At 42.8% G+C, this 25,372-nt stretch overlaps 2 long non-coding RNA genes across 3 annotated transcripts in view; both read right to left on the minus strand.

The window, feature by feature from the left end:
* Positions 1-19,142, minus strand: part of LOC134163791 (uncharacterized) — a 110,889-nt gene extending 91,747 nt beyond the window's left edge. For both annotated transcript variants that reach the window (XR_009964849.1, XR_009964848.1), the window contains exon 1: positions 18,502-19,142. This is a non-coding gene — a long non-coding RNA (uncharacterized LOC134163791). The remainder of the gene's footprint in view (positions 1-18,501) is intronic.
* A 1,579-nt stretch (positions 19,143-20,721) lies between these two features.
* On the minus strand, positions 20,722-24,950 carry LOC134163792 (uncharacterized). The gene is made up of 2 exons (XR_009964850.1): positions 22,761-24,950; positions 20,722-21,595 (listed from the first exon to the last, which is right to left on the minus strand). It is a non-coding gene; the product is annotated as an uncharacterized LOC134163792 (long non-coding RNA).
* Between the last annotated feature and the right edge of the window lie 422 nt (positions 24,951-25,372).

The raw sequence follows: 25,372 nt of genomic DNA on the forward strand, positions 1-25,372 counted from the left end.
CGTATGAAGACAGCCTCAGAAAGTTGGGGCTGTTCAGCTGGAGAAGAGAAGGCTGCGTGGAGACCTCATAGCAGCCTTCCAGTATCTGAAGGGGACCGATAGGGATGCTGGGGAGGGACTCTTCACTAGGGACTGCAGTGATAGGACAAGGGGTAACGGGTTAAAACTTAAACAGGGGAAGTTTAGATTGGATATAAGGAAGAAATATTTCCTGTTAGGGTGGTGAGGCACTGGAATGGGTTGCCCAATAAAGTTACAAATGCTCCGTTCCTGGCAGTGTTCGAGATCAGGTTGGACGAAGCCTTGGGTGAGATGGTTTAGTGTGAGGTGCTCCGGCCCATGGCAGGGGGGTTGGAACTAGATGATCTTAAGGTCCTTTCCAACCCTAACTATTCTATGATTTGCTGGGCTGCCAAGTGGCCATTTATTTCTACATGTTAATGTTATCCCTGGCAACTTCTCACGCCCACACCCATATAGCTTCCTTGCGTGGCATTTTGTCAGAAGTTTAAATGACTGAAGTCATCATGTCTTGCCTCCTACGTACTGTCCTGTTGATGTCACAGAGTGATCAATACATACAAGCACAGGAAGAACCATTTGCACCTAAAGTAGTCAGCGTGGTTAACCATGGTGACCTGCTTCTGCACAAAACAATGAGTTGACGTCTCACACCAGGCCACCAGCAACCATGACAATGTGACACAATGCTGTCCCAGACAGCACAGCCCAGGCAGTGGTGGCTCTGAAAGGAAGGAGATAAATTGCCCTTGAAGTATGGGGAGGTACCCGGTGCCACCAGCTTGCTCCTGCATAGCTGCAAGAGTAAGGCCCCTGAGAAGACTGCATCAGTCACTATTCTCTGACATGAGGACTCATAGTATCACAGAATGGTTTGGGTTGGAAGGCAGGTTAAAGACATCTAGTTCCAACCCCTGCCACTAGACCAGGTTGCTCAAAGCCCTGTCCAACCTGGCCCTGAACACTTCCAGGGATGAGGCATCAGCAGCTTCTCTGGGCAACTTGTTCCAGTGTCTCATCACCCTCACAGTAAAGAACTTCTTTCTAATATCTAATCTATCTAATCTTTTTCAACTTACAGCCATTCCCCCTTGTGCAATCACTACTTGCTCTTATAAAAAGTCTCTCTCCTGCTTTCCTGTAGACCACCTTTAGGTCTTGTCACACTTAAATGGATTTTTCCTTGGCTTATCCTACACCTTGTTCTTTTTTTCATTCTGTGTTTGAACACTGGCAAATAGTGCAGGGAAGGATTGCCTTAATACTGGGGTTTCTGCCCTATGTCACCTCACTAGAGCCATGTATTACCTCTGCCAGTTTGCACCAGGTCCGGCACAGCCAAGGCTTCATTTTTATGAAGTGTTTGACATGAAAGGAGACTGTTAGGTCTAGCTGTCTATCACTCAGTAGTTTGGGTTGTGCCATGGGGTTGGGTTTTTCTGCCTGTAAGGCTGTGCACACTGCTGAAAATTATATTCCACAGCCAGCTCTTGAGCTGACCCTCAAATAGGCACTTTTTGCACCTCCACAAACTTTGCTTGTGTATCTCAAAGCTAAGCCTTGCTGGTTGTTCAGCTCCCTCAGGACTTTCATGTTGCGACTGCCAATTGCTCATCTAAGCCCTGCCTTTACCTCAACTATCACTCACTGGTGTCGTTTACATCTACTTTCATTTTCTAAGGAACAGATGAACAGAAAGAAGAAAGTGTTCATAGAAGGTCCCTTTTTCATTATTGTTCCTATTTAGAAAAATCCCATATGCATTAGGAGTTTCTCACAGTTGCTTTGGTGGGTTTGTGTTGGTTCTGTTTTTACATCATTAATCCAAGGTAGTCAGTCCCTCTGTCCACAGGTAAAGCAGTACACAGTGTTCCAGAGACTGCGCCCTCCACCATGGCTTTCTATCTGAAAACAGGAGGGGAAAAGTTTCAAAGAAGGGATTGCTGCTAGGAGAGCACTAAGACATAAAATGAGGACCAGGGACAGCTGGAAAGAATTACCTCACCCAGCATCCTGCATGTGTCATCCTTCTCCACCCCTCACTCCTTGTGAGCCTTCACACCAACATTTTCCTCCTGCTGCTGGCACCAGTGACTCCCTCAACCATTCCCACTTGCACTTGACCTTTATTTTTACCCTACAACAACAAACAAATCGTACCCCTGAGAGCCCAAAAGGACACACAGTATAAGGCACGTTTCTCATCTCCCAGTGCCTTCCCAAGGCAAGCACCAACATCAGCTGCCCTGGTTCACAGTGAGCAAAATGGTCAGAAGAGCCTAAAAATGGTGGAGCAAGTTGGAAAGCAATGAACTGAACCAGCAAGGTAAAATATGACTACCTAGTCAAACTGGATATTACTTTCTTTGCCCTTCAAAGAAAAGACGAGTGGAAGCGCTCTCATGCTTACAGCCAATCTTAAAGAAGGGCGCTGTGGTATTACATCAGCCACAAGATTACTTTGCTTTCAATATCACTACTCAAAGAAGAGTTAAACACACATAATAAGACTACATCACAGAGAAATCATCTTCTATAAAAAACCTGTTTCATAATAGGTAACTCTATTACCTTTCCTGCCTGAAAGAGATGATGAAAAGGGGACTCATCACCAGCCACACTGTCTCCAGCATGACAGGCCAATGTGCAAGTGATATTTCACTCCACTTCATGAGTAAAATTGGGAATTCGTAATTCTGCCTAACATAGGAGGACTTGAAAGCACTTTGGAGGAAGCTCATGGGATGTGATGCCAGGCAATGATATCACGGAACCAAGGGAGGGGCATTTTAAAGACTAAAACAATAGACTTTGTTGGGGCAAACCTCCAACACCGGATGAAAGACGGGTCCAATTGTGTATGTGTGCATATGTACATACATGCATACACACACAGACTCGGTGGAACAAGCATGTGCTTAGCTTAACGTAGCTATCAATAGTTGTGGCACTGCATTTCTCCCAACCTTCACTAAAACTGTTTCAAAAAAAAAAAAAAACAAGCACATCACGATACTCAACAAGTTTTGCAGGAGCAGTTTAATATGTAGCTTCATTAAATCTCTACATGTTGGGCTGCCATAGCTGTATCAACAAGCAACAAGCTGTCACCAAAAGAGGCTGTTTCCATGAAGCAACACAGCAGAGCTCTCATGATGTGTAGGTCAGATGCTTAAGCAGAGCCAGGCCAGGCTCACTGCCCATAAAGGCAAAGGATGAAAAGCACAGGGAAGAAAACAAATAAACAGATGTGTCCAGGCTGTGGTGGTCACACGTTTTGTCTGAGTTGCCAAGCGTGACACCGCATCCATCTACTTACCTTCCTGAAGAAAGCGTAGCCCCTGTTAGAGCTCAAAGGCAGCCAGCTCCTACCAGAGCTCCCCTGTCTGCCAAACCAGCAGAAGGCAAAGCATTATTTTAAACCAAGAACAGTGAGGAACAAGATGTTGTGAAGCAGGGCAGCTCTGCCTGCAGGGAAGCCTTCTCACGTCTCCATGCCCTTTCTCTCTAAGCAGGCTTCTTTTCCAGGGGAGAGAGACAAAGGGCAAGAATCTGCCCTTCTACATTCGGAAGCTTAACACTGAAGCCTGAGGTTGTTATCCTTTGCAGTGGGTGCCCAGAAACTGATGTATCAATACAGGGTGATACATCTGACTTGTCTTAGATATGGCTTTGGCAGTGAGATGAACATCAAAGCTTGGACAGATGAATCCTATTCAAGGCTCCAAGCACCAGAAGACACTTAGCAATCTCTTTTTCTTCCACAGCTTGGAAGCTCTTGTTCTTGCAGAGTGCAACTTTCCTTGCTTTGCACTTTCTGTCCACTCTCTTGAAGATCCAAAGCCCCATCAGTTTGTGCAGGCCCATGGCTAGAAGGAATTGTGCAACCTGTAACTGCTGCCTTCTGATTTCAAAAGTCCAAAGGACATCTTAAGGAAGATAATGGGTGTCCTGCACATTAGAAAATGGTTCCTTTAAGTGTGTTTATCACAGGAAATTATACCATCCAATAGAGACGGGTCAGAGACTAAAAATCAGCAGACCCAAGCTCCACAGTTAGTTTACTAATTATCAAATATTTTCAACTCTGAAACCCATTTTCTTAGTCTAGAAATTGTGAATTGCGACTTCAGGTGTTTAAAATACTTGAATGCTGCTTAATGAAAGGTGACAGAAGGGAAGAATTTGCTGCTCTTACACCAAATCAACATGGGGATTTTTTGTCCCAGAACACTTCTTTCATGTTAACGCATTTGCTAGACTTCATTCAGTGACACTTTAGAGTGGGTTACTAGGGAACTCATCATGCAAATCTCAAAGAGAAGAAGGCAGAGAACCCACTGCAGGAAGGAAAAAGAGGGTGTGCTTGGTTTGGGTTTTTTCTTTTATGACTCAGTTGCTTATGAAAGAATGTGGGGTGGTGTGGGGGGGATCTGAGAGAACAAAGTGATCATGAAATGGCAATACTCCTGAATAGGAGTAGAACTGTGACATTTCATTTATCCTAGGCTGTGGGCAAATGCAGGTTCTGAAGAAACAGGAGCTACAGAAAGCTGATTTGTTCTTGAAAATCTTAAAACCCTTGCTTGTAAATAACTTTTTCTAAATTTCTTTAGGAGTGCTTCTTTTTGGCACTAACTTGGATGGAATTTATTGTTGAAGGATCTGAATTCCGGCTCCTTGTGTTTTACATGTGTAACACCTAAGTGAAGAGCTGTGTGCTGTGAACACCTTTGGGCATGCCAGCCAACTTAGAAAAGGTGACTTGGAGCTTTTCAAGTCTTTTTAGTCTTTTTATAGTTCTCTGTTCTTCCCCTCAGCGTATTTCCTGTTTCCTCATCCTGTAATAGTTATGTACACTTAAACGGTGGATCAAACACCTTTTGAGCTGTTGTTGTCAAGTTTTATTAACATTTCCCACATTGTTTCCTGTTTTCATACTAATACCCCAGCAAAGGTCTGCATAAGTGAGCAATGTAGCTGGTCAGTATTCAGCTACCCTGAGTGCTGGCAGATCACTCTTTTCATAGACCATCAGCCATCCCAAAAGATATTAAAATGATGTTGCTGCAGCCATAAACTTAGTAGATATTAAAGGAATAATTTCATCCACCAACAACGTTCACCCAGCTTTGAGGGAAATGAAAGGCTGGACACAGACCTAGGCCAGGGAGTAACAAAGGGTGCTGCATGTGCCTGAAAACACAAGGGAAGTGTATGTTGGTACGCAGCCTTTTTCCAGCCTGGTATAGGAACAATGCCTTTCACAAAAAAATGGAAAAAAAATGCCATTTTGTTCCTGCAAGCTGCAGCACCTCAATACCATGTTCCATTCCTGAGGTTACATTTCCAACAGTGCAGCGTCTCAAAGAGCACTGGAGACAGGCACTCATAAATTTAAAAGAATAAGAAAAGTTTCCATAAACTTCAAAGTAGCAACTGCTTGCAAGCATCAAGTTCTACTAATACATAGCATGCAAGATGCCCAGTCTATAAGTGTGTCATGCCATAGGAAAACTGATTGCCCAAGTCAGCACCATGCAGCGACTTTATGGTGGCTGTTAACATTGCTTTCCCATGCAATCTCCCTGCAAAATAGAGCAATATTTCTCTATGGTAATACAAATTATGTGTGTCAGTAGGGGAGAACAAATCAAGTGCTTTGTGTTAGCCAGCAATATTAAAAGCAGCGGACACATCAAGGCGTATTCAGAATTTGTCAGACAGTGACTGAAAGCAGTAGGAAAAAAGCCTACATTCTCCCACATCAAGCTTCAACAGAGTTTGAGGGAGGGGAGTGGAGCTTTACATGGTTTGGGGCTTAGAAAGAAGCCAGATCACAAGAGAAAACCATTTCAGATCCAGTAGGTCTGTGTTTCTAACCAAAAGTCTGTGTAAAAAAAAAGGAACAGAGAAGTGTGTTTTTCACAATTTTCTCGTGGTGTTTTGCTAAGGCTGTTACTTCACAGGATGTTCTATTGTCTTCACTGCCACAATGCACAGAAACACCCTGCAAGCCACTGTGGGCTCTGATACAGTGCCTGGCAACATGAAAGATGTGTTTTTGCTTTCAAGACCAACAGAATGAAATTCAATATGTGAAAGCTTTGTCACCCACACCTGGCAGGCAACCTTCCTGGTTCAATAAGATTTTGATGTAAAGGAGAAAAACCACTAAGCCCACTGCATCCAGATTGGTGTTTGCTGGACTCCTGAAGTCCTTTTGCTAAATCCCAGGATTCAGCCATAATTGTGCTCTTTTTTGTTTCCCAAGGTGCTTTCTGTGAACTAGGAGGGGATGGAAAGAGGACCACTGACTTTTTAAGCTTTTATTTATTGTGCTGGAGACAAGCTATTTTTCCAAAAGTATTCACAGCTGGGATTGCTGTGTAGTCCTGGGCTAACACTAGAAAAGAAAGAAGCTTTTATGTGAAAATCATCAGCACAGGCCTGGGACTCCATGAAGATCAGCATGTCTTTGCTCTGGTGGCCTGAAATAAAGGTCCAGCATAAGAAAGCAGGAAGACCAGACCTTATACCACAAAAAACAAGATCCTTTTGTTTTCAAGTTGTCAAGCACAAGTCCCTTTGTGCTCTTTCATCTGATGGGGCCTGAATTCCCCCATTCTCCTTGAAGCAAGTTCCTGAAACAGTGGTGGGTAGACATGAGAAAGGGCTGGTGACCAAAGATCTGAGACTACTCTACAATAGGAGCAGACCTAGGGATATGCTTAACTGCACCAAGACCTATGGCCGCTATTTGTCTGCACATCCATAGCATGTGACAACTTAGGTCAAAATGGGCATTTGCACCGGGCTGACTTTGCGGAAGTAAGATCAGCAAGCGCCTCTCACATCAGGCTCCCCCTTGAGCCAAAACAAAGAGGTCCTTGTAAAGAATAACTTCAACAGCCCCTCACCGGTCATGCCTGTGTGCACCACAGCCTACTCCAGACTGGGACATTAGATGCCCAATAGAACTCTCAAAGAGGTGCAAGATGAGCCAAAGTGCCAAAATAACATCAGTATGCTAGCAAGCCTGCATTCAGTTTTAAGGCGGCTATGTTTTGCAAGGGGGGGTTGAAGGTACAGGGGGAGGTCAGTCTGTGTCATAAAATGTCGGTAACATTTTTATACAACCAGAAAAAGTCTTTTGGGGTTTGGTTTGGTTTTTTTTTTTTACACCTACATAGTCTATACGTTATCTTTCAGATGCCTCAAAAATTCCCCTTAGCACTTTTATCATTCAGCATCACTCCAGAGTTTAGTCAGCCAAACCATACCCTTTTCCAGTTAGATGAATTGCATCTTGAAAACAGCACAGCCACTAGTATCACATCGTCCTAGAGCTGAGCCACATGATAGAAATCTCTATCCTGTTTTTCTACAGAGATGAGTAAGATTTTCCTGTGCAATTAATTTATGATATCTTTCCGTGTATTTGTGTAAATATATAGAACAAAGATACCACTGCAAAGATAACAATTTGCCAAAGTGCTTTTTTGCATTCTTTCAAGTGTGGTTGTTTTATTTGCAGTTTACTGTATTTTAGTCATGTTTTGACATTTGACGAATTTTCATTGAAAATAGACCGCGTACTAACAACAGAACCAGACATAAAACTCATAGTAACAAGGAGTAGCAGATTTACTATTATTTACTATTTATTATTGTAATCTTAAACAACAGATTTACTATTTATTGCATACATTTATTATGTAGTAACATTAGAGTATTTGAGTAAAATGGAAATAATTGTATTTTTTTAATGAAGCTAAAAACATAATTTACTTGCACATATGTAACAGTAATGACAATAATCATGATAAATATTTTTGGATGGGTTTTGCCACTTGCAAATACTTCACCCTCTTAAAGACAACAGATCTATTTCTATGAGTAAGTCCTGCATGTTGCAAGGAAGGCTGCAAATTCTCCAGTAACACAGAGGTGAAGAATAATTTACAAAGACGTAAGAAGACAAAGTCCTGATTGAAAGAAGCCTAAGTATTTAGAGCCAATTTTCTATTGTCCACTAGGCCATTATCACTGAGATCTGGACAGAATTGGGAATTCTGTCAGTCTTGGCTTCGATACTTATTTAATAATCCAACAATTAACTTCAAACAATCAAGCAGACCAAAATACTCTATTTAACAAGTGCTTTTACAGAATAAGGGTTGCCTCATGATAAGATGGGGTATATGACCTTATGGAATTTCATGCTGTCATCAAACAATGGGATAAAATTGTCTCTGATTCATGAGCAGCAAACAGGGGGCATAGAAAGACCGGAACACGCAGAAATACGGACAACCAGCTTGATCTACGCCTGCTGATTTTGGACAGGAGGCATTTGTTCAAATGGATTCATTTGTAATGGAAGACTTTTCCTCTTCCCTGGGCTTTCCTGGAAGTGTGATACTTCTAATCTCTTGCAGTGATGTCAGATTTTTCAGTAACATCTGAAGCTCTGCAGCAGGGGAGGTCACAGGGAGGCTGTTTGGCTGCTCAGCGTAGCCAAGCCATGCTCAGCCAGCAAGACACTAACTCAGCTCCACTGCTCTGAGCACACCTAGCACAGACCTTCCTCCTCTTCCTTTCCCCTTTTAGACATCCCTTGTGCCTCCCAGCTTGAATTTTTCATATTCAAAATAAGGCTGCTTGCAATTGCAGCTGCAGCTGCAGCTGCAGTCACAACGATGCCTCCTCCCAGTAGTGCAAACCCTTTGCTTTCTGTCCTTCGGGTGGCCTTCTGCAGAGCCATACATCCCATTTATATCCCCTGGTTTCTATTGTCACTCTTTGATAACTGTAGGACACATTAAAGTAGTGCAATTCACTAAGGACAGCTTTCTTTTTGCTCTAAAACAGTTGAGCAATGTAACATTGCCCTTGTTCTCACCCTCTCTTCTCACCTTTTTAGGATTCATTGAATTCTTCATTAACAGACACAGACAAGAACCATCTGCATGTCCTATAGATGCAGTCCATGTGTGCCAGCAACTCCATGTCCCATGGTGCACTCCAGCCAGGAGCACCCCACCAAGAGCAGGTTCAGACACAGGGGCTGACTGGACCTGACAGAGCATGATGTGGAAAGGCAAAGGGAAAGGGTATCCCATGGGAAGGGTTTGGGAGTTCGAATTTTTGTCAGCTTTGCTTCAAATAATTAGCACTGCTTTGGAATGCAAGCTGTGCAGTGGATAGGGAGTTGTCTGGTTACACACACTGAGGTTTTCTCCACGTCTGCCAGCAGTATCCAAGATCCCATACAAAGCACTGTTCTCCTGCACATGGTGTGGGACTGTGGTCCTTCCATGAGGCTGGACCCTGCCCTAGGGCTGGGCAAAAGTGCAGGACTCTCCAGGAGGGCAGTGGGCAGGGGCTGGCTAGGGAGCAGGCAGGCACATGAAGTGCAGGCACGTGGGTGCCACTGTCCTCCTGGCACCCAAACATGTTCCATCATCTGGCACACTTTGCCTGTGCAAACAGGTCAAATTCAGGGAAAAGCAAAACCAAAAATGGCCATTTATTTCAGAAAGGCAGGTCTAAACATTGTCTTTTCCCCTTCTCCCACCTCTGCATAGCCCCCTCCTCAGAGCAAGGGTGAGAGAAGTGGTCCCATGCAGTGGGACATGCTGCAAGAAGCATGGGCATGACACAAATATCTTCCCAATGAACAGCATCTGTCCTACTTGCACCGCACCATCACACAGTCAGATGTGCCTGTGCCATATGGAAACTAGGTTAAATTAAAGGGGTGTAGCTCTGTGAACCTTCACTTCAGCATTGTTTTGCACCTTCTGGATCAATACCTGAGGGTTTTGGTCAGTTCTGGTCCAGGTAGAAGAAGGTCTACAGGAGGTTTGCCTGAGTAAGAACTAAAGCAGGAATTTGAGATTTCAGCTGCTGTGAAGGGAAAAGACACCTGGAAAAGATGTTTTATCAGCCTAAAAGTGCTACTGTCTGTGGTTTGTACTGTTTTTAGCTGACACACCAAAGCCAGACTTCCCAAAGGATGCATTGGAGCCTCAAGCCACAAAGCTGCCAATACCCCACCTTTCCAAACACTCCTACTCTCCCTGTCACAAAAAAAAAAAGCCCAAGTTAGCACATTGTGCTGGGAGCAGGTGGTTGTCCCCTACCAGTGCAGGCTCAGTCCCCATCCCTCACCCCCTTCCTCCCTGGGGCAGCAGCAGCTCTCACATCCCCTTTCTGCCCAGGGACAGGGACCACCTTCCCCAAAGCCTCCAGGGACATGATGCACCCCAACATTAAAAATACCATTGTGCTAAAAGATGTGGGAGAGCTGTGAGCAACCTGAACCTTAACTCTGGGCAGGTTACTCATGACTAACTCCTACACAGGCCAGATCTTACTCAGCAAACACCGGGCTGGGGCCTAGGTTGCGCTTTCACAAGCAGTTCAGCCCACTGAGAGTGAGAAAGGGTGTTTCATTCCTTGTGGCAACAAAACAGTAAAGAGCTTTCTCTGGTGATGTTGTACCTACCATGCTTTGGGTATTCGCCATTTAGCCAGGGAGAGGGGACTTGTGCAGCCTGGGTCCCTCATTAAAGGGAATATTGACTTGCAAAAGGTGATCTAAGGTTTAACTAAACAGAATTTAATCTAAAAAACAGCTTGCAGTGTTTCAAGCCAATTTGCAATTATTAAGCATCATTATCAATCCATTTTGTTCTTCAGACCATCAGGAGATACTCTCCTACTGACTTCCACAAGGTGCATAGGAGCTGGGTCAGTAAGTTTACGCTGTCTGTAAATTCAAGTTTTGTTACAGGTGATATATTTAAGTGCTGCTTGTTAATAAGAATGCCAATGATGTTGTGCTGCAGTATCTGTTGTTCCACGTGTATCCATCTGTAGTATGGCCATCGGCACCAATTTTGTTTGCCTCACCCAAACTGTGCCTGCTGGTACTAGTGGCTGTTTAAAAACAAGCCCATCAGCAGATTCAGAATATTCTTTCACCTCTGTTTCCTTCTTTTCCTTCCTGAAAAGCTCCTTCTAAAATGCTGTTTAATACATCTAGAGAACAGCAGAAAATTAACATCGTACATTTGTGATTGAAGCCCAAATACCAACCGAGAAGATTTTGAGATATTAAAAATGATGTTTACAATGTGATAACAGCATTTTCCCAGTGCAAATGGTACTGTTAATCATAAAAGCCAACACCTTAGGCCATCTCTACTGAGCACAACTTATGGTATTGGTCCCGAGGGAGCACGAGTACTCCAGTGCTCAGTGGAGGAGCTCTGGTATAACATATCCACTGACCTGCACTTGAACCTACCACTTGCTGTTTTCCTCTTATAATCTAAATCTGGAAATGTGCTGTCTGGTCAGTAGCATACTACCAAATAATTCAGTGAAATGCTCTGGATGCCATAAAAGCGTGCCTGTGCTTGCAGCGCCGTAGAAAACCAACTTGTAAAATATAGCCAGAGCGCAGCTCGCATCCGCCACCGGTATCGCAGGCAGCCCATGTGCTGCTGCGGAGGCACCTCTGTAACGCAGCCAGGCAGCAGCTGTGTGCATTGCAGACATTGCGGGCGGTGGGTGGCTGTCTGTCTGTGTGCTCAACAGCTGTCCCCACTGCCACGCCAAGCCAGCACCCGGCCTCCCCAGAGAGCACCCCGTTTGGCTCAGCCAGCGCCGATTCAGAAGCACCCTGTGGGAGCAGTGACACTGCTCGCACCCATCCTCCTCAGTGGGGTCTTGGGGGAAGCAGCCACCTCTGCCAGCCTCAGGCACGGGAAGAGCCCAGTGCAGTGTTTGCCTCTGGGTAACTCGATCAGCTGCCACAGCCGTCTTTGTCATAAATGACTACAGACACCAACTATTTACTGGACAGATTTGTGTTAAAAAATACCAGGCAGTAAACTGCAGATTTGGAATTTTGCCCTTTTTATTTCCCAGCCCTGAAATTTAGTTGAATCCATTCACTTTGGTGAGCCTGTACGTCTGTTGCCTTTCAGCAAATCCTGTGTGTTGATCCTGGTTGTGCGAAAGGCATGTGCATGTTTATGACATTTGTAAAGGATGGCATTAATCCATCCACAAACCTTCTTACTTTATGCCATTTGGTAAGAAAAACGGAGTTTAGTATTTGTTACGAAAAAAGCCCAAAGGCCTAAATTTCCTGGTCTATTCAGTCTGCCATCAGCAGAGGGATGCTCTTGGCCATGTTTGCAGAAGCCACCACCTCACAGTGTGAGGGTCCTGGGGCAGGCCAGCACCTCAGAAACATGAACCTTCAGAACTGCATCTTCTCACTGCAGTTCAGAGACTGTTGTAGCAGCTGTAAGACCACCAAGGGCTTGGATGGCAGTGAGCACCGAGAACACTGGCAGCCGGAGGGAGCCAAGTGCGTGATCTCACCTAAAACCACCTGAAATCAGTATGTGTCTTTCAATTGACTTCACTGATCTTTGCCTCCCTCCCCAAATGAGTAACAAGGATCCCCACAGATTAGGCAACATGCATGCACAGATAGCCACACAGTTTTAAATGTGCTTACTTATGTTTAGATACTTTAAACTTTCCTGAAGAGACTGACACTCTCCATGAGTCGTCATGGGTTTGCTTCTGGGGTGTTTTCCAGTTTCATAGCAAAAATCCCCACCAGCTATTTCAATCACTGCATTGAGAAAGGAGTATTTTTCAATGTAAAGGGGGGGGGGGGGGGTCAGGCTGTATATTGCACTGACACTTAACATTAAGCAAACTGTTTAATCTTCTCAATTTATAATGTGTCACTTAGCAAACTTTTAAGCAGAACTATACACTTTGCTCATTCTGACTAAAATACTGGATTTTTTTAAAACCATACAATATGCATGAGAGCACCAACTGAGCAAACAAAACCTTCTTTTTCCTTCCCAGGGTTACTGCATGAGCTCTACTGAATTTTCCATTGTGATGCGCTCTGGCTGCAGAGGCAGGGCTGTGACTGTTTTGGGCATAGGAGGTGGCTGGGCTGGGCACACAGAGACCTGAACTTTTAGGACTATTCTGGGAGTACACAAACCATGAATGTAGGGCCTGAGTTTAAAAATAGCCTCTTCTTTACAACCGACACTCCAGCTCAGGACACAGGGACTGCAATGAAGCAAATAAAGATTAAACAGCTTCAATGCAGGACTTGGAAACCATAGCTCTAAACCCTTCCGCAACATAGAATCATAGAGTGCTTAGGGTTGAAAAGGACCTTAAGACCATCTAGGTCCAACCCCCTGCCACAGGCAGACTTAATGTCATGCTGGACAGAATTCTTCTAGGCTTGGAAGAACAAAAGAGGATGGGAAAATGAACAGGATTTGTAAAACTCCTTCTCTGATGGTGTTTTGTTGTTGTTTTTTCACATAAAAAAAATTCACCCTTCTTCTTTCCTCTCTCTTCATCTGGCAAAGCAGCTCTGCTGCCTCCAAACAGGCGCAACCACGGGTTAAGTATCAGGGCCACTTGGACAAGCCTTCCACATTGCCAGGCTAAGGTCGTTTCTCAGCTATAACGCTGCTCTACCTTATGCAGAAATGCTGTTTAAAAGCCAACTGAAAGAGGAAAGGAAAACTGAGTTACGCAAAGAATTTCTGTCCCTCTTGCTCCATCTGACCAAGCAGAATAGAGAGGCAAGCAGAAGAGAAAACAAGCTCAGAGGAGTCTTTTCTGCTTTTCTGCTGTCTGAAAACCCCCTTGGCATTTCCTGTGCACTAAAGATAACCTCAGAGCTCACATCCAGTGGCAGCACAAACATCATGTGTCTCAGCACACCTGACGCCCTTGCACAGCTTTGTGATATTAAAGTTGCTCCATTTAGATAACAGCGAACAACAAGCACGGGTACCCACTCTTCTCAGCAGGCCTTCAGGGCTTGGCAAGGGGACACAGGGCGTCTTCGGGACCTCTTTATCCTTGGAAGAAACCAATTAAGAAGCCAAAGGACATAGGTAGATCTGTTGTTTCCAGTGAGGCTGTGACCCAATGCTAGAAGCAAACCTAAATGATAAACTACACACTGCATGAAATTATTCAATCCTACACCGTATAAAGAAGCGTATGTTAAGAAGTGTCCAGAAACAGTTATTTTCATTACTCACTGAGGACCATCTATTTAGCAACTGATAGATTTTGGAAGTCGTTTCATCAGCACTTGCCAGACACCCACTTCTCTTATCAGACCTCTGCTCCCAGGGAGGGCGGGTTGGGAGAGCCCTCCTATGCTCACAACTCCTTAGATCACAATGAATTCTTTATATTTACAAAATCTTTATTAGCCTCTGGAGACCTCAGATAAAGACAAAAGACCATAAAAATGTCCATTGGAGGTCAGACCAAAGGTCCCTCTAGTCTAACATCTAATGCTGGCAATAGCAGATGCCTAGGAAAGAATACAAGATTAGGGCAAGCCTATAATAAAGCTACCATGACATACTCTCTCAACCTCCAGTGATTTGGAGGTCAGGGACTTCCTGACCCAGATATGGTATGTTCGTGTTCGAGGGCAGAGAAGGATTTGAACCTCTATTCCAAGCATTTGAATGCTACGGGAAAAAAACACTTAACCCAGCTGGTGAGAGAAATAAAATGCTCACTGTAAATACAAAGCTGGTGGAAACAGACCAAAAGTGCATTTCCAAGCCCAAAACATTACCTCTAAGAAAACACTCAGCCTTCTGAGGCCAAGAAGCATCTTTTAGCCTGAGAGGCTCCAGATGCTCAGCATTCCCAGGGCAGCGCTCACCCAGATCCCTTCTTCCTTCAAGCTGATCGCCCAGAAGAAAATGGGGAGGATGAAGTAGGACCAAGCCATTAAAAGCCTTCCCATTAAATAATTCAACTAGATGCTAAAGGCTCTTCTCAGGAGAAATCTCAGGTTGGATAGTCAGGCATCAGACCAAAACGGTATCTTATACTGGGAAGTGGTGGGCAAGTGAATCATTTACTGGCCAAGCACAGCTGTCCTGGATGCAGTTAATGTAAGGAAGTAGCTGTGACCTTGATGTCAAGGGGTTACCATGGTGGCCCAAGTGCAGACCAGATCATCAGGCAATGCCCATGCACTAGCACGCATATGCTGATGGTAGCCCAGGGCAAAATGCTGCCACATCATGAACTGCAGCATTCGGACCCAGGTCACCAGGACAGATATCACAATAGGTCTCGGTAGCAACAACAACAAAAACAAGCACGGGTCCCTCCACCACATGAAAGGCTGCACATTCATTCCCTTGCAACATTCTGCAGGGGCCCGGCACTCACATGAAAGAGCAAGAGCGCATCAGACGTACTGCACTTTTCTCTGCCAGCCACCACATCCCCTATCGAAATAATTTCCTGTTTTATTTGTAAGATTGCTGTTGTCATAAGCTGTTGCTGGGGTGGGGGTGGGGATGGGAAGGTGGTGTCTGACCAGAGAGCACAAGAGCCTGCTGGATGAGGGTCAGCTTGGCTGCTGATCCGTGGTATGGCACTGTGGTGGAGCAACACCATGAGGAGCAAGGGGAGGGTAATGCTCACTGCTCCATAGCATGTCTCCTGGAAAATCAAGGAAGACAGGCTTGATAGGACACAGGGAGAGAGCCTCATCAAAGCTTTGACTACAGAGCTGATGTTTCAGGCCCTTCTAGTTGAAGAAAAGCAAAAGCTGTGTGGGACAAAAGTACCTGTTTGAGGATGAGTCTCACTAACTAGAACAGAGATACAACACACAAATCCAAATTCTAGCATCAAGAGCTACAGCCAGCATAGCCATCCCCTCTCCTTATGGTAGGCATAGCAGAAAAAGTAAAAAAAGGGAACTTCAAACCAAAAATGGTGCTAAATCATGTTGTTAAGCTACAGCAGCTGCATTATTGCTGGTGTTACCTTTGCCTCTGGGTTCCACGTTCATGTTTCATTTACACTGGGACAAGTCAGTTGGTCCACTATAGCCTCCTATTGGATTTTTTATTTGTCTTAAAAATACACAGAGCAAGCGGCAGTTTGAGCGAGGTGCAGGTCAGATGGGAAGGCAGGACTGAAATTAGCAACAACCCAGCTGCTGGAAATTATTTTGCAGGCTCTGGAACAAGCTGCTCAGTTTCACTAGGGGCCACTGCGCAGCACAGCATTTGCCCTTTCCACGGGGCTGGCAGGAAGGACCAGCGTCACATCACGGGCACAAGGAGGGAGGGGGAGGAGGATGTGTTTTGGGGCAATAAATTGATTTTTGAAAAGCCAAGACTTTTGTTCAGAGGAACTTTTCAGAAATTCACCAGCAATCCGTTTCCAAAGCCAGAGTAACTGCAAAATTCAGCGCTTTTTTCTCTTTTTTATGCCAGAACTCAAGTAATTTTCATGGCTGTGAATCAGAACATCTTCATTCTTGTGGCATGTTTTTCACTTTTATGAACACTAATTTCACTACATTTTTAGAGTGGTGACTTTAGCCACAGCGTGGCTGCTGCTAAGTTCCCACGGCTACCAGTAGGCCTTTTATGTGGGAAATCTGTGGGCAGCAGGGAGCCTCCCTGTTTGTATCAATATGAACTTCCCAAGCACATCAGCCTGACATTTTCTCAGCCCGAGATCCAGAGCACACATGCTCTCACTTAGAGCTCTCTTTTCCTAAGCTGAAGGACATGTGTGATCATTTTAATTCCGACAGTTTTCTAGGAGCCTTTTGCACACACAAAATTCCTGAGGGTTTTTTTCTCTTCCGCCATGCAGAAGCCCAATCCTACGAACTGCTGAGTGCCACTGCAAGGCACTAAGGGACTACAAATCCCAAGAGATGTAGGAAGCATCCTTCCAAGACCCTGAGTACTGCAGAGGCACCCACGTTCCCTCTCCACCATCACAGATGGGGCTGTTGGTGCTGGCAGGTCATCGTCGGCACAGCCATCCCGCAAGTTTCCCAGCCTACACATTCCAGAGATGACCAGACATAAACATATCTCCTGCACTTGCATACTGGAGTGTTTTCTGCAGCTGGGTAATAAGTTGAAGAGCACATTAAAAGCATATATATTATCTGCCCAAACTAAAAAATAAAAGCTGATTATATTTTGTTCTCAGAACATAAAAATGCGGTGGGAGGGCAATGGGTGAATCGCACGGCTTCAGCTTTATTAGAGATAATATACGGCAGGAAAAAAAAACAGCTGTGGAGAGACACCTTTTAGCCAACATTTAAAAAACACACAACCCACAGACATGACAGGACCATGCTCAGTGATTTCTAGCTGACTATTGCTTCCTATTTCCACAATTGCAACCACACTAGCTGTGGAAAGGTTTCAGGTCCATAATCACTAATGATGGACATCCATGCTCAGGAACGTGAGGCACTGGGAAGCAGGGAAGCAGAAAACCTCCACCAATTTTTATCACTTTAGTTACATTTATCACTTCAGTCAAAAAGGCTGCTTGTCAGTGAGAGATGCTCCAGCTCTGCAAGAAGCTGAAGCCAAAGGAAATCTCCAAGTCCTGATCTTTCAAAACCCTCATAGCTCCCCATTTTTGATCCAAAGTGTTCAACTACTTTATGAACCCATCCTTTGGCAGCCATTGCAACTTCTACTCCTCATACCTGTGCAAGTGAAGTGCACATGACACTGCTCTGGGCATATTCCTCAACGTCATGCCACATGTTCCACAAGAAGACAGGAATATTGTGAGATACACTGCTCTTCAGCTAGCAGTGAGAATGTTAACATAGAATTTACAAGGCTTGAAATGAAAGAGAAAATAAAAAGCTGAAGGTACTTTCACAGTTGTTGCAGCCAGGATAGTCCAGGGCTATAAATGTGGTGAGGTTTATGGGAAGAGGTAATATCTTCCCCAAGACCAACACATATATCTGGGGGAAAAATAAGATAACCTTCCTCTAGATGAAAGCTATCACTGCTGGGCTTTAAAGTTCTCCAAGTGTGACTGCTAAAACTCGGAAACTGTTTCCTCAGGCAGAACAGGGCTTCCCCAGACACTTGCTAAATGATGACTTTAGAGATGCTACGTTTTGGCAGTGCTTAAACCATGACAGTCAGAAACACTCAAAGACATCACAGCTGGGTAAAATTCCTGCTGAAAATACTCACCAAAGGCTAGTGCAACCAGTAGTAAAAGAACACCCAAAAGATTTCTCTGCTGTCTATAACTTAGTCCCACTTTGTAAGGCAGTCTCGGTGTCTGTGTGTGCACATCTGTGCCTTTTCCCTTCAAAAAGTGGCTGAACTCCTTGTCCAAAGGAGCCAAATGTGACAAAGATATCAAAGTCACCAGCATTTCTAAAAGCCAAATGAAAATATTTTGTCTAGTAGAAGAGAGGACACCCATACACAACCTCTACAAGCAGTCGCACTAAAAGTAGAGCTGTGGTATGAACCTGACATTATGTCCTCCAACACCTACTGTAGGGGAAAGAATCTGTAACACTTCAGTAGGGAAATGGCTTCAGCACTGATTTGTACTCACCCATTATACAAATCCATCAGGCTTCAGTGGTCTTGATGTTCAACTGATTATTTACTGACATTAAGAGCGTGTTCATTTGCAGGGTATGGGGCTGGAAATAGGGTTTTGCTAGGTACCTCATGGTTTCATCTCATTGAGTCAGTGGCCACTCTTTACTGACTCCCTGGCCTTAAATAACATCAATCCCACAAAGGTGCCTGCAGGCAGGAGTCATGTGTGGAGGTGCCCTGAATGACAGTCTGGTGAGAGAAGCTGAAAAATGAGAAATGTGCAGAAGAAAAGCAGAGAGCAGCAAAAACAGGGCAGAAGGTAAGACAGAAGGATGCAGGAGGTCAGTACTTTGGTCTCTGCAAAACTGGTAATGACTTTTTGGTGTCAATTTGTAAGAAGGGAAAGTGGGTGGCTCTAGAAACACAGTAAAAATGAGATTAACTTGTCTACCAAATTCTCAGTCATCCTTCTCTCATAACCACTGCCAGGAAGTATTAATAACCCACCTAAATTTAAATAGAACAAAAAAGAAAATACTATACAGTGTGGCTCGACCACAAAGAAACCATGAATTTGCTCTTTTAATAATTAAAAGTGACCCAGCAAATTTTCTAGAGCAATCATCTCTAGTTCATGGAATAAAAGGCTATCTTCACTGCCCATGTATGCATAGTGTGCTGCATTATCTGACCAGATAATTGCATCATTTTGCCTGTTTGGATGAAATTACATTTTGTGAGAGTGACAAAGTAATTCCCCATGCACCAGTTATATTTCTGCTTAGAAAATCCATGCAAAATTATTCCATTCATGGAAGAATTGCAATGCCTTAACTACCTACTTGCTCATATTTTGTAAATTATAGAAGAAAAAAAAAAGCTCATTGCCTCTGCCAGCATGACACAAATATTTCACTGCATATGACTAGGGCTGACAAAATTTCCACCCCAAGCCCTTTTGAGTTCAGCCTGGGACATGCCTTACAGACTTCTCTTTGAACTTTCTGCTCTGCAGAACCAGTGTGTTCCTCCAGCTCAGCTAGCGCTGTGTGTGCTTTGACCTTCAAAACCAGATTTCTAGGTTATCTTCACCCTTGGATATTTTAATGTACTTACTTCACTGAATGGGAGAAACGTCATTAATACCTGTGTCTTGAGAGTTCTCCAGCAGGTAATATCTGAAATGTAGCTCTCTGGGAGCTATTAGGAGAAAGACTTCACCACTTTTAATCCTTTGCAGCGCAACCGCTTCACACAAGACAGTGAGAGTAAATACTGTGCAAAATGAGTAAAGATGGCAGGAGTGAGTTTGCAGGCAAAACCCACCATGAGTCAAACTGTCCCCCAGCTACCACATTAAATCATGCCGATAGAGGTGAGATTGCGCAAATGCCATGAAGACAGCTTCGGTTCATTAACATCTGAGAGAGCTTTTCTCAGATATGAGTGTGGTCCCAGATCTGAAATCCATTAAAACCTTGAATCATTCCGGATCTGGCTTTGAGAAAGAAGGACAGTTACTGGTGTTGAGTGTGACTGCATGTATTGAAGCAACCCAAGTCATTGAATTCTCAGTGCTGCTGCAATGGAAACAAAGAAGGAAGCAGAGCTGAAGGGACTTCTGAGAAATGTTGCAAACCAGTTAACTGGACAGGAATTGGAACAATCTATCAAACAATACGGAAAGAGACTGGTTCCTAGGGATACGCCATGTACAGCCATTTTGTTCATACAGCGCTTTTCAGTGCTGTGTATGAGACCCATACACAAGTGTTACACTACTGAACAAGAAAAGAAATATCCTTTAACAATGTCCATAGATTAAAGCGTAATTGAAGTAAAAAATTGCTTTTGTTGCTGTACCACTGTGCTACAACAGCTCTTGACTAAAAATTAGTAATGTATTGCTTACTGTGCCTACATACCACATCTCAACGAGTCTAATTTCACTGATTTTAGAATCACTAGCCTTTGCCTTTTATCAGATAGAGAAAAGGGAAATTAGCACTCTCTTTGTCATGTTTCAGAACAAAACTATGAGCTTTGAAGTTATGCATTTGTGAAAGAAACCATCATGGGCTGTTAAAACAAGTTTTTGGTACTGAAAAGGTTAACTAATTTTGTTTCACTGATAAGTTTATCTATGATCAGAACTGAGTCATACAGAAAATACTCCTACAAGAGCTGACCTTTTACTTGTATCCCACACTGAGATAATATTATACTTAAAATGGATATCAATAAGAACTTTGTTTGAAAAAGTATATTTAAAATAAATTACTTTTAAATAACAGAAACTGTTTTCAATTAGCCCTGTTAAAGGAAATCAACTACAAAGTTATGTATGCTTTCCTATTTTCTTTATATAAATTATACCCAGGAGTCCTATGATAGCAGCACTGTACAAACCATGCACTACCTTTATATTTATTTCTTATCAAAATAAACTTAACAAATTAGATTTGTTTTTACAGCACTTTATATCCAATAATGACAATGTTGTATTGGTCCCAGGATAAAAACAATGAAAGTAGCAGCTGAATGGTATTTTTATTAAGAGTTAACAAAAATGTCTTATGCAAACAGAGTGTATAAAGAAAATTAATTCCATAATTCCTCATGATGAAGGCATCATTCTGTTTTTCTTTTTTACCCACAATATCAATCTCATTTGGAAAGATCATTCTGAGGGGAAAACTTTAAGTTTTAGCATTACTTACTCAGCAAAATGATATGGCTGAACTTAAACATTGCTGACTGCTAGGATTTAATATTAGGACCTGGCAAATGTTTTGATAACTTAATACTTTTTAAAAGAAAACTTGTTTGTTACCAAAGATTTTGGGAGCCCAGAAGAAATATAATCTAAAAAATAAGAGAAAGCGCTAAATATCCAAAGCAATGTTTCTTCTTTTTCCCATTTTTCCATTTCCTCTACTTTGAACTGGTTCCTCCATGCTAGCAATTTAGAGGCCTTTTTATTGGTGGCAGATTCAAGTATCTCTGAGATATTCACCGTACAACTCAGCAAGAGTCCATGTTTTCCTCCAGCAGTGGCAAAACGGCAGAGCTAATAGTCTGGGGCTTGTTACTAAAAATGAGTCCTTATAAAAAAAAAGAAAAAAAAACGCAACCATTGTTTAGAACATGTGGTTTGCTGCTATTAAGTTAATAGTGGAAAACCTCATTACTTTTAAAGTTCATTTTATTTTGTGGTGGGATTGTTCTCTAGGCTGAAGCAGATTTTCTCTTAAGCAGAGCCTCTAATTCCACCTTACAATCTTCTGTTCAACAAGTCAGTCTTTGCTTGGCAAGATGCATGTTTTAAGTCAAAGTGCTGAATTAAAAGGGAAAAAAAGAAAACAAACATTTTCCCACACGTGCCTCTGGGGCTGCTAGCAGGCACTCGTGTGTCATATTCTCCAGCTTTTGCTCTGACAGGAGGAGTTTTCCAATAAAGATCTTGGGTTAAAGGTGCTCTTTGAGCAGTGCTAACAAAGTTTCTGTCTCTACTGAAAGATTAGATGCTGCTGAGGGCTCTGATGAGGTCAATTAGAGGTTGGATAAATTCCAATGCCAGCTCCGTGCAGGTAGCACCACAGAGAAGCAGAGATGCAAGAAAGGTGTAATATGGTTTGATGGAGCCATGGGTTCTGAAAAGCAAAGTGGCCAAACAGAGAAGAAAATAGAAGATTGCAAAGGCTTCTAGTTCAGGTTTCTTCTCAAATTTTGGAAGCATCTAATCTGAGTGTTCATTGAGGCTATAACGATTTACAATAACAGAGAACCAAATCTGCAATTTGAGAGGAAAATAACCCCAGGCAGAAGCCTTGCTTACAGCTTGCGTGCTATATATGCCTATATATATATATCTCCTACTTACAAGTTACTATGACTCAAATCTGAAACTCTCGTGGTTTAAAATACCAAGCGCAATTCAGAGTCACACAATATTTGTGTTCCACCAACAGCCCAATATTTTTTCAGTTACATATGTTCACACCATATAAAATTCACTCTTGTGTAACTCAGTCTTTGAGCTGTATTTCAAGATACCCTTAAACCTTCAAATTCAGCCATTCCCCTTGCACTCTGCACTTTCCTAGGTACCAGTTCAACATGAAAAATTGACATATGAATAAGCAAAATTTATACACACCACACAAGATCACTGATTATCTGATGATGGGGTTTTTTTCCTGAATATCACTCTAGCTCTTCTCAGCAAAGTTGCCAAAGCCTGAGATCTACATCTAGAAGCTGACTCACTTGGCCTCACTGCTGCTCAGGTCTTGCTTCTCCATCAGTGGTAATTCTGGAAGCTCAGGAGTTCAGTCCCTCAGTGTTTTGGGGGAATGAAAATGGATCAGCTGCCCAGCAGACAGAGGAGCCCTGACCAGTCTGAACTCATACACGCTCAGCAGTGACTACCAAAAGTAGCTCTGTCTCACTGCAGTTCACAGGTTTGCTTCAAGCCAGTTATACTAAGCTTTGCAAAAGCACAGCAGACGGTTGCTCATCGCTTCACTGTAAGTAAGAGTACCTCGGGAGGAGAGGTCTGATCTTCAAAGGGCATGAGCACCTGCAGCTCCCATACCAGCTCAGAAGAGCAGCAGGTGTTCAGCATCTCTGAAATACCAGGCTTTGAACTTAAAACACATGAATGCTTGGATAACCTTGCAGAGGTGGGGTGACTCTTGTCATGTAGAGATTTAAATAATTAGTTCAGAGCTGGATACAACTATAAACCACATAAGGGCCAGGATTGGCCTCTCAAGTCCCTTGTTTTTCAGACAGATGAAAGCTGTATGTAACCAGCCTGGGACTGAGAAAATTTCATCTCTTGGCAGATATCTTAAGTGTCAGCTGAGATGGAGAGTGAGACCTTGCTTGGGCAGAGGGTGACGCTTTAGAGCTGCGGTGTTTCTCTGTTGGTGCAGTGAAACCAACTCATTTTTGACATCTCACACGCATACAATTGAAAAGTGAGCTTGTAAAAAGGGGTTACTGCAAGAGCTGAGTGAAACTAGCTTGTTCAGTTCGCAGAGTTTTTGTGTTAACTTTCTTATGTTTTGTTTCGTACAGTCGTATACCCCAGGAGTTTTGCTTTGAGTTTTAGCTTCAAAAAAAAAAGCAAAACTGATTGTAAACCACTGTATTTTGACTTTTCATTTTGAAACTGCATCTCTCCCAGAAAGTTTCAAAAGACAAAGTGCAGAGTACTGGTAGCCTGGGGTTTAACTCAGCCTGTGTTCAAGCTGTCAGACCGAGGGTCATAGACAAGATTCGCTTCCGTGCAGTGATGCTGAGACCTGGCTTTTCCGTGCAGTCTCATGTCTGCTATGAAACTACACAAAACTACCCGATTTTATGTAGTTTCTTCCAGGAATAACAGGCAAAGCCATTCCAGAGTTGTCAGATTAAACTAACATTAAATAGTGGCAATTAGCAATTGTTATTTTTAATAGATTTGTTTCCAGCTAGGTCCAATAAAATTATTATAAACATTCACTTAAACAGAAATCCAGAGATACAGATAGCACTATTTACTGGTAAATGAATGCTGTTTGCTTACCTTCACCTTAACAGACACAATTTGTCAGAAGCAGTAGGGTAGTGTCCAGAAACACCTTCCTGAAGGAAGCTTTGAAGAAACACCTACCTAAACATACTTTTATCCTTATTTTATCCACTTCCACATTTATTTTCTTAGCAGCCCTTCAGCCCAATGGTTAACACATTGGATTATCATTCCTAATGGTCACAGAAAACCATTTCTGTCTAATTTACAACAGCACTGATTATCATATTTCCACGGTCATCATTTAACTTTCCACTATATTAATAACCAAGACCAGTTTTACCTAGTGAGTAACCTGACAAAAAATATTGCACGCTTATTTCTCTTTCTAACCATCAAAGGTCACGACAATGACTCCGGGTATCAGCATTTTTCCTGTGTGATTCACTTACACCAAGAAAACCCTCTAGACATATATTCTTTTTTTTTGAATTCCAGCTTAACCATGAGGATCAACAGGTCCCTTTCTCTGTGGGTGGTGATAATGTCAGTACACCACTGCCCAAATAAGCTTTCTCTATAGGGAAATGCTAACATTTAATTCTTTAAATTTAAACCACATGTATTTTGGTCTCATAACTGCACTCTGTATTAACTGCCTTTTGTTATTAATTTGTATCACTAAAGCTCCTAACGAAACTGGTTATTTAAATTGGAAGTGTTAGGTGCAGTAGAAATCTAAAATTTGCCTATAAGCTATAATAGATCAAAATATTTAAATATTAACTAAATATTTTACCTAGCCATTGTAAATTCATTTTCAGAATTAATAATGACACAGCTCTGTGTATGTTCAGTGTAAAGCTGTGTCTCAGAAGAGCTGTTCTTTTCAGCCCATTTCAGGGAACATAAACAATGGCTTCCAAATGGTTTCTATCTCTTACCTTCATCTTATTCAGAAACAAGAGGTGTCATTAAAGTGCTGTCTGCATGAGACCTCCACCAAGAAGAGCAAATTATGTGTGGGTTGACCACATCCAGTTTTCCTCCTGGTCCTGTCTGGAAGAGTTACTGCCACTCTATACATTCTCTGCTTACATTGCTGTAGGGTGACCGCAAATACATAGCTGCCAATGGAGTAAAAATGTTGGTATTTGGGACAAATGCTCAGGGACTTCTTGTTCAAATGACACAAAACACAGTTAGGATTAAGTGCAACAGTTTCCCCAAACTGAATTGTTCCTCAGTAAAATGTAACACAACTGCAAATATTAAAAAATGAATAGACAGATTAGCTCTAAAACTGCAATTACACTAAAAACTAGTAAGGGTAGAAAGACCATAAAATTTTTTAGTATTT

Source organism: Pezoporus occidentalis, unplaced genomic scaffold (assembly GCF_034315485.1).
Source record: "Pezoporus occidentalis ecotype Australia unplaced genomic scaffold, CSIRO_AGI_Poc_V1 ctg207, whole genome shotgun sequence".
NCBI classification, from domain to species: Eukaryota; Metazoa; Chordata; class Aves; order Psittaciformes; family Psittacidae; genus Pezoporus; species Pezoporus occidentalis.